The sequence below is a fragment of the Meleagris gallopavo genome, chromosome 5 (genome assembly GCF_000146605.3).
Source record: "Meleagris gallopavo isolate NT-WF06-2002-E0010 breed Aviagen turkey brand Nicholas breeding stock chromosome 5, Turkey_5.1, whole genome shotgun sequence".
NCBI lineage: Eukaryota > Metazoa > Chordata > Aves > Galliformes > Phasianidae > Meleagris > Meleagris gallopavo.
In genome coordinates, this window is record NC_015015.2 from 22,856,693 (window position 1) to 22,864,049 (window position 7,357).

Consider the following 7,357-nt stretch of genomic DNA (forward strand, 5'->3'; position numbering starts at 1 on the left):
AAGAGATACCTTAGGGAAAAAAAAAGAGAGAGGAAAAAGAGATAAAAGAGATTATACTTTATAAAAATATGTTTTCTTATAGTGAAATCAGTAACTAGTTTGGCAACCCTCAGTCACAGAATTGAATCCAAAGAATTTGGATAAGGAGGGAACAGAGGTTTAACACTTTAATACTCAGTTTCCTTTCATTTATTATTTCTTCTCGCAGTAACCCTTAGGCTGTGAAAAAAATCTTGCTGTCTCTCTCTTGGCCAACTGGGCAGTATAAAAGTCTCCCAGTTTCTTTTTTTTCTTTAATCCCAATACTTTCCAGGAAGTGTGATTGGCAAATGCTGATGTTATTTGTTGTGAAATCTTTGTGAAAATGAAAGCAAATGGCACCTGGCTCAGAGGTTACTCTTTCTACTTCTTCCAGCCAGTAACAGCAGAGCTCTAGGAAAAAAGGAGGCACTGTACTTTAAAGAATACATGCATATTTCCTTTCATTTACCTTCCTTCATCATTTTCTGTTGAGACAGAAGATAACTAGCTACTTTCAGAAAGTCAAGGTCAGAATAGAGTCCAGTGTAAGTTCTACCCCACTAGAAGAACATCAGAAAAAAAAATCAGATTTAGGACATTCCTAATTCAAAACTGAGAAATAGGGAATCATTTAGAAGTTGCCCAAGTAGGTAAAAAAGAAGGAAATGTATAGGGTAAGGTACAAATTATCTGTTTGTCTGAGGAGAAAAAGGGGAGCAGAGGTAGCTCCAGTGTGAGCAGAGAGAGATCTCAATTGTGAAAAACAAAACACTCCTAAGTCTGGAAAAAAAGATGTCAAAAGCTGAAGTTATGATCACTTGATAAGTATGCACATATCCAGTAATAGGGCTGGAAAAATATGAGCTAAATCTAGAACTCTTCTCCTTTAGAGCAAGGTACTCATTTCATTGAAATGATACTAGTATATACAGCACCACTATGACTTCAGTGTACAAGATGGATGCTTTTTTAATAACATACAGTTTTCAAAATTAGCCAGTAATTACTGTTAATACATATTAATGTAGGCCTTTGTACTTTGCAAAGTACAAAGGCATCAGACCCATGTTAGACTGGTCAGTGGGAAAATCTGTTGTGCTCACCACAACAAATGAGCTTACAGTTGTTAAGAACTTTCATTTTGGCCAGAATATATGGAATTGGCCACTGCCAGAGGGACAGAGCACAAACCTAACCTGTATCCCTCATTAAGAAATGCTAAACTCTAAAGCATGATTAATTTCAAGACTTTATGTACAACTCTAAGGTGGCAGCAGTGTCACCAGTACCTCAACTCTATCTCTATTACTTCCTTTGATATTCTTCAAGATGCAATTTCTGAAATCAAATGGAAGTACGAGCTTATACAAAATAAGTATATACCAGACATTATAACTATAGCAGAAACCTTGAAAATATATGCTTGTAAAGGTTCAGCAGTTGAAAAAAAAAAAATAATCATAATCATATTCTATTCTTAAAGCCACCTGACTTTTGAGATTCATTAAAACATCTAATGCTTGTGACTGGCAATGCTAGCAAAAAGATATATAGCAGGTTAGGCAAAATTTGACAAGGTGATTTTCTAGGCATCGTATTATAAATTATCATTTTTTAGCCTCTGAAGATGAGAAGCAACTTTTCTGACTGTGAAGATGCCCACCTTGACTAGCTAACAGTGAAGATAAACTTTGTTCCAGTTACTTTTCCAGAGGAAAGAAACCTAACAGGTGTCTAACATCACCACTCCTCCGCAGTTCTTGTGAACAAAGCAGTCCAAACTCTGTGATTATCACAGCAGGGGAGGAAAAGCTCTTATTACCCGCTCTGACTGAGACAGAAACAGTCACATGCCTCATAACTTCTTGGGAGGATTTTCTCTTTCTCCCAAGAGACATTAATCCCTTCGTTTTCTATTTCATGTTGTTTATACAGTTCAAGACAGGATAATATCAAGCATAATCTCAAGAGGGCTGGATAAGCAGCTAACAGTTCATACTTGGACGAGTCATTATTTCTGTCTAAGTTAGACTGCTGAAGAAACCTAAGAGATCCTTAGCCTTTATTACTGAAATTAGGGCATCTCACACACAGGTAAGGGAAAATGCTTCACGCCAGAGAATGATCAAGGATATTCTGGCTATATTTAGCTCTTCTAGTAAGCCTTTCAACATGCATAAACAGATAAATAAACTAAAAAAAGTGAAGTGGACTTCCCACGTGATGTTCTTTTACTTTAAATTGTCTAGCTGAAACACTTCAGGATGAGGCTCAGTCCCACTTCTTTATGCAACGCCAGAAGAAATGGTGGCACTTTCCAGCAAGTTGACATATTCCTCTAGAGCAACAGCATTCATCTGTCAGAGCAAACTATCAAATACTGAAAAACATTACTTTTTGCAGAGTTCCACTGCAGAAGCATTATGTTCCTTTCTCTATGTCTTTAACATTTCATAGGTGATCTCTGTTCAAATGCTGGCCTTTTGGAAAGTTTAGGTCTTTTCATTGTTGTGAAAATTTACAAAGGTTAAAAAAAACTCAAACCATTTCCCTAACATGATGTTGTGACAATAAAAGGAAAAACGTAGCAGATAAATTGAAGTTAATGGGAAATCTGTGCATTACTAAATCAGGAAGAAAAGAATTGTGGCATTACTCACCTTCTCTGAAAATGAATGAAGTTTTATTCATGCATTATATAGGTTGAAGAATCCAGATTTTGAAGCTCAGATTAGGAAATTTTCTCAAAGATCTAAAAACACTTTGGCTATAAATACAGATAGACGTATGTCATTCCATAATAATATACAGCGTTGCATAATGAAGAGCTGCCTATAGAATTTTAGTTGGAACATAGCTCCTCCTACATTTTTAAGAACATAGCATGGTGAAGTACTGCTCAGTGTTAAAATATTGGTCCACAATAATGAACTTCTGTGCGCTACAGGAATTCAAAGATCAGTAACAATTTACATAGGACTATTTTCTTTCTTTTTTTTTTCTTAATTCAAGGTTCAAAGCAAGATCAATATTATTATTCCCATTTTACGGCAAGTGTGATGAGTGCATAGAAGAGAGAGGTGACTGGTTAGTGAAACTATTCCTTGCCTGTTGCTCATATTACAGGAATTTACAGTCTCAGCTGCTGAAGTAGGCAAGGAATGATAAGATTGAGTAGCTCAATAGCTTTTGGATCAAGGAATGATTAAGCTTGTAATTGCAAGAAGCCACTTAGGTCCTGACTGAGGAATGCACAGCATCTTTATATAGTTCCTCCGTGAGGAATTTACGAGCTCCGTTACTGAAGTCTGTTTATTCACAGTTTGGCTTTTATCTCAATGAAAGAACAAATGGTATAAAAAGAAAACTTGATGCCAAGCGTAGGCACTAAAACAAAGATACATTTTCAACATGAAGCCTTAACAAATTAGCTAATGTTATCTTTTAACATTCAATCAATATGTTGCCCATATAAAAATCTGGATATCAATTAAACAGAATGTAAAGTAAATTAACTCATCAACCATATATATTAAGTTCTCCTATAACATTAATATCTTTAACAGATTTTATTTCAGAAAGGCAGAAGTATTACTTCAAAGGCTAATTCTAACACGCATTTTCTTTAAGTGCTTAACTCTCCTCCATTATGAGTGATGAAAAGTTGAAGTCAGAGCTACTGGTCTGAAAAGCAAGATAAAATTTAAAAACAAAAACCACAGCAGGATGGCACTTCATCACTCTATCTAGATAAAAACATTCCTGTGAAAGCCACACTTCTTTGATTTCAGGGACCTCACATGTACTTTGAATTCAGAAGTTATAAGGGAGCTTTCCCACTGCCCTTGGCACTGGCGAGGCTGCACCTTGAATGCTGTGTTCAGTTTTAGGTCCCTTGTTACAAGAAGGACATGGAGGCCCTGAAGAGTGTCTAGAGAGGTGCAACAAAGCTGGTGAAGGGTCAGGAGCACAAGTCTTATGAGGGGCAGCTGAGGAAACTGAAACTGTTTAATTTGGAGAAGAAGAGGCTCGGGGAAGACTCCATTGTTCTCTGCAACTCCTCAAAAAGAGGCCGTGGTGAGGGAGGAGGGTGACCCTATTTTCCCAGTGATATGATGAAAGGTAATGGCCTCAAGCCATAGGAAGTTGGATAATAGGAACAGTTAATTTCCAGAAGAGCAACCAAATACTGGGACAGGCTGCTCAGGGAGGCAATGTAGTCACTGTCCCTGGAGTTTTTCGACAAATGTGTAGATGTGGCACTTGGGGGCACTATTTAGTGGGCATGGTGGGGATGGACTAGTTCGACTAGATGATTTTAGAGGCCTTTGCCAACATTAATGATTCTATGACATAGATAATTGTATGATGGATGTGTCCAAAGCCCTCTTCAGTTGTTACAGCACTCCTAAAGGATTGCTGCCATGAGCAACTTGTAGTAGGAGCAGCATGAGGTATAAAAAGATTCCTGCAAGACTATTTCAGACCGCATGGAGCCTGCTTCCTATTCTGCCATGAATAGAAATTTGCTGATTAAAGAAGTTACACAAGTTCTTCACATTACGACGCCAGTATTGTAGGAAAGTCTGGGATATGAGAAATGAGGAGGAAGGTTAATTTCCTAAAGCAATTCCAGCTCCATACCCCCTCCTCCTTCCCCCAACTCAATAAAACAAATCAGCCCCACACAAACATACACAGCACTTATAATTCACCTTCTCTTCAACAATTCCTGGGAAAAAAGCAGCTCTGGTAACTCACATACACCTCTTCCCCTTATCCAGCATTGCTACATTGTTAGCATAAATGTCTCCACTCTCTCCCTTAATACTGTGTGGGTTAGAATCTCATGGAAGCAGGGAAGTGAAAAAACAGGAGGCAGAGGAGTTGGCTACTAAGTTATCATGTGCTTCAACCCAATGGCTGCTCAGCACATGCTAGACAGCAGTCAGGGTAAGCATGTGACAGTGCCTGAGATCTGTCAGGGCCTGACAGGCACAAGAGGTGTAGATATTCCACCACATCACATGAGATGTATCACAGCTACTGGATTTTCCAGAGACTTTTAATGGTAGCGTTCAAGAGTGTTTCGAATAGCAAATGGCTACGTGAAACATAGAGAGACATAGCTGAGTAGAAGCCAAATGTTGAAGTGAGAGAGATTTCCACGCGAGGAACGTGTTTTTGACAAAAGCAGGAAAAAGTAATGCTCTCAGGACAAGAAGCTTTGAATTGTGACATTTTGAGTCATTCCTGATGAGGCAATAGCTAGATGAGTCTGCTGTGATTGCATGAGGGAAAAAATATCTGGAAGTCAGATACATTTGTTACCTAAAGAAGCAGACGCGGGGAAGGAGAGGAGACTGGGAAAATAGCTGATCTCTCACTTTGCCTTCTGCTAAGCTGCCCGTTTTCCCCCCAAAATGGAAAAGGATGGAATTCCCAGCCCATGCTTGTTCAGCAGCTTCTCTTCTGCAACAAACTAATTTCTTTTAATTTCTTCAGCCCTACATTTCTACCTTTCCTTTGCATGCAATTAACAGTGGAAGTTGAAAGGGAACACAGATGCATATACAGAGAGACACCACTTCGGGCATTGTCATTCACCGACTCTAAAATCTGGTGCAAGAAAAAGGCTCTTAGAATCTCCTTTATCTGTGAAAATGTGGGTTCACAGGAATGGTTCTTCCTTTAATCTCACGGAAGTTCTTGGTACTTTCCAATTATACACTTTAATGGAAATATTCACAATCATTTTAAGCAGGAATCCAAACAAATTAGTCTTTTGGCAGAAAAAGGAAAGAAAAAAGAAGACAAGGAGAATTACTTGTAAACTTCCACCTAGCTATTTGGATTTTCCCCAAGTCAGAGATATTCTGTGGTTGTGGAGATTTCTCACTGTGAATATAGTTCTGTCCAGTGATTTTTTTTTGTTGAGCTATCTAAGTGCGCATGTCTTGAAACACTGCCATTTGGAGAGCAGAACATTTGCAGGCCACATTGTTGTTAAGTAATTAATATATTTATAGATTCTTTTGTGCTTAAATAGAAGAGTGATGATGATAGCACATGGAGAAAAAAAAAGGCCAATTTTCTAGAGTCACAGGGAGAGGAGCCAGCTAGTGGTTAGCTGGAGTGTTTCAGGAGTGAGTCCCAGAACTCTCTTGGCTCTGCACTGTGTGGCTGCATGGACAACTTAAATTATTTTTCCAGTTCCTTACATTAGAGTTGCAGTCTACAATAGCACACACATCTAGTCACAGTGACACACTGCATCAAAGTACACTCTGGTGTGGCAATTTATTCTGAAGTGCAGTACTCTATCAAAGGACGTGCAATTGATAACAAGCATCTGAGTATTATGCTAAAGCATAGAGCACTACTATCTTTATAGTACTATATTATTTTAAAAGCAATTATATCACTTGCAGGCCTGAAATCAAGTAAATGGATGCAGGGATGTTCCATTCCCAGTGGAAACTTCACACACATGCAGAATACAAAAGGAGCTCATTTGAGGCTGCTATAGGCTTAGTGCAAGATAGATTTGTTTTCTCATGAGATTATAGAACGAAAGAAAATAGAGGAGAAAAAAAAAAAGAAAGAAAAACATATTTTAGGACTTCACATAACAAAGAAAAGCAAAATATATTACATCCTAAATTCTGATATTATTTGCAAGTCAATTTACTTGATGCTTAAGCATCTTCAAATTCTTTGCAAAACAATGCCAGAAGAGTGCCTTGTATTATGACAACAGCCCAAATGGCATGAGATGAAATCTTTGCTGGTGTAACCCTACAGAGGTTAAGTTACGTAGTCTAGCACATGAAACAGGAATGAAGATTTTGTGCAGATGGTATTATTAGTAACATACCATTTATGCTGACTAAAGCACCTGTTTGAACATGGGTATGAACAACTTCTTTAAAAATATATCCTTCCATGCTATGTTCTCTTCATTTTTATAAAGTAGAATCAAAAGCTTAACGCTAATATAATTACCATTCTGGTGTTCAGGAAAGTTACTGTTGCTGCCGAAGTAGTAGAGCTACAAGTAATTTGCAGCAGAAGTCACAGATGTAACCAAATATGATAGAATTAATAATATTATATAAAAGCATGGTTATAAAAGGATAAGTCAATAAAAAGATGACTAACTATACACAAGAAACATTTAATGCATGAATCAGTGTTAATTAAAGGTATTTTTATGCACTTATTCTGTATAAAATACCAATATTTACACAGTATAAAATAGCATCTTCATACTGGTATATTTAGGTATAGGAGGGGCAATTTGCAAAAGATAATAGAATTCATTGAGATGAAAACA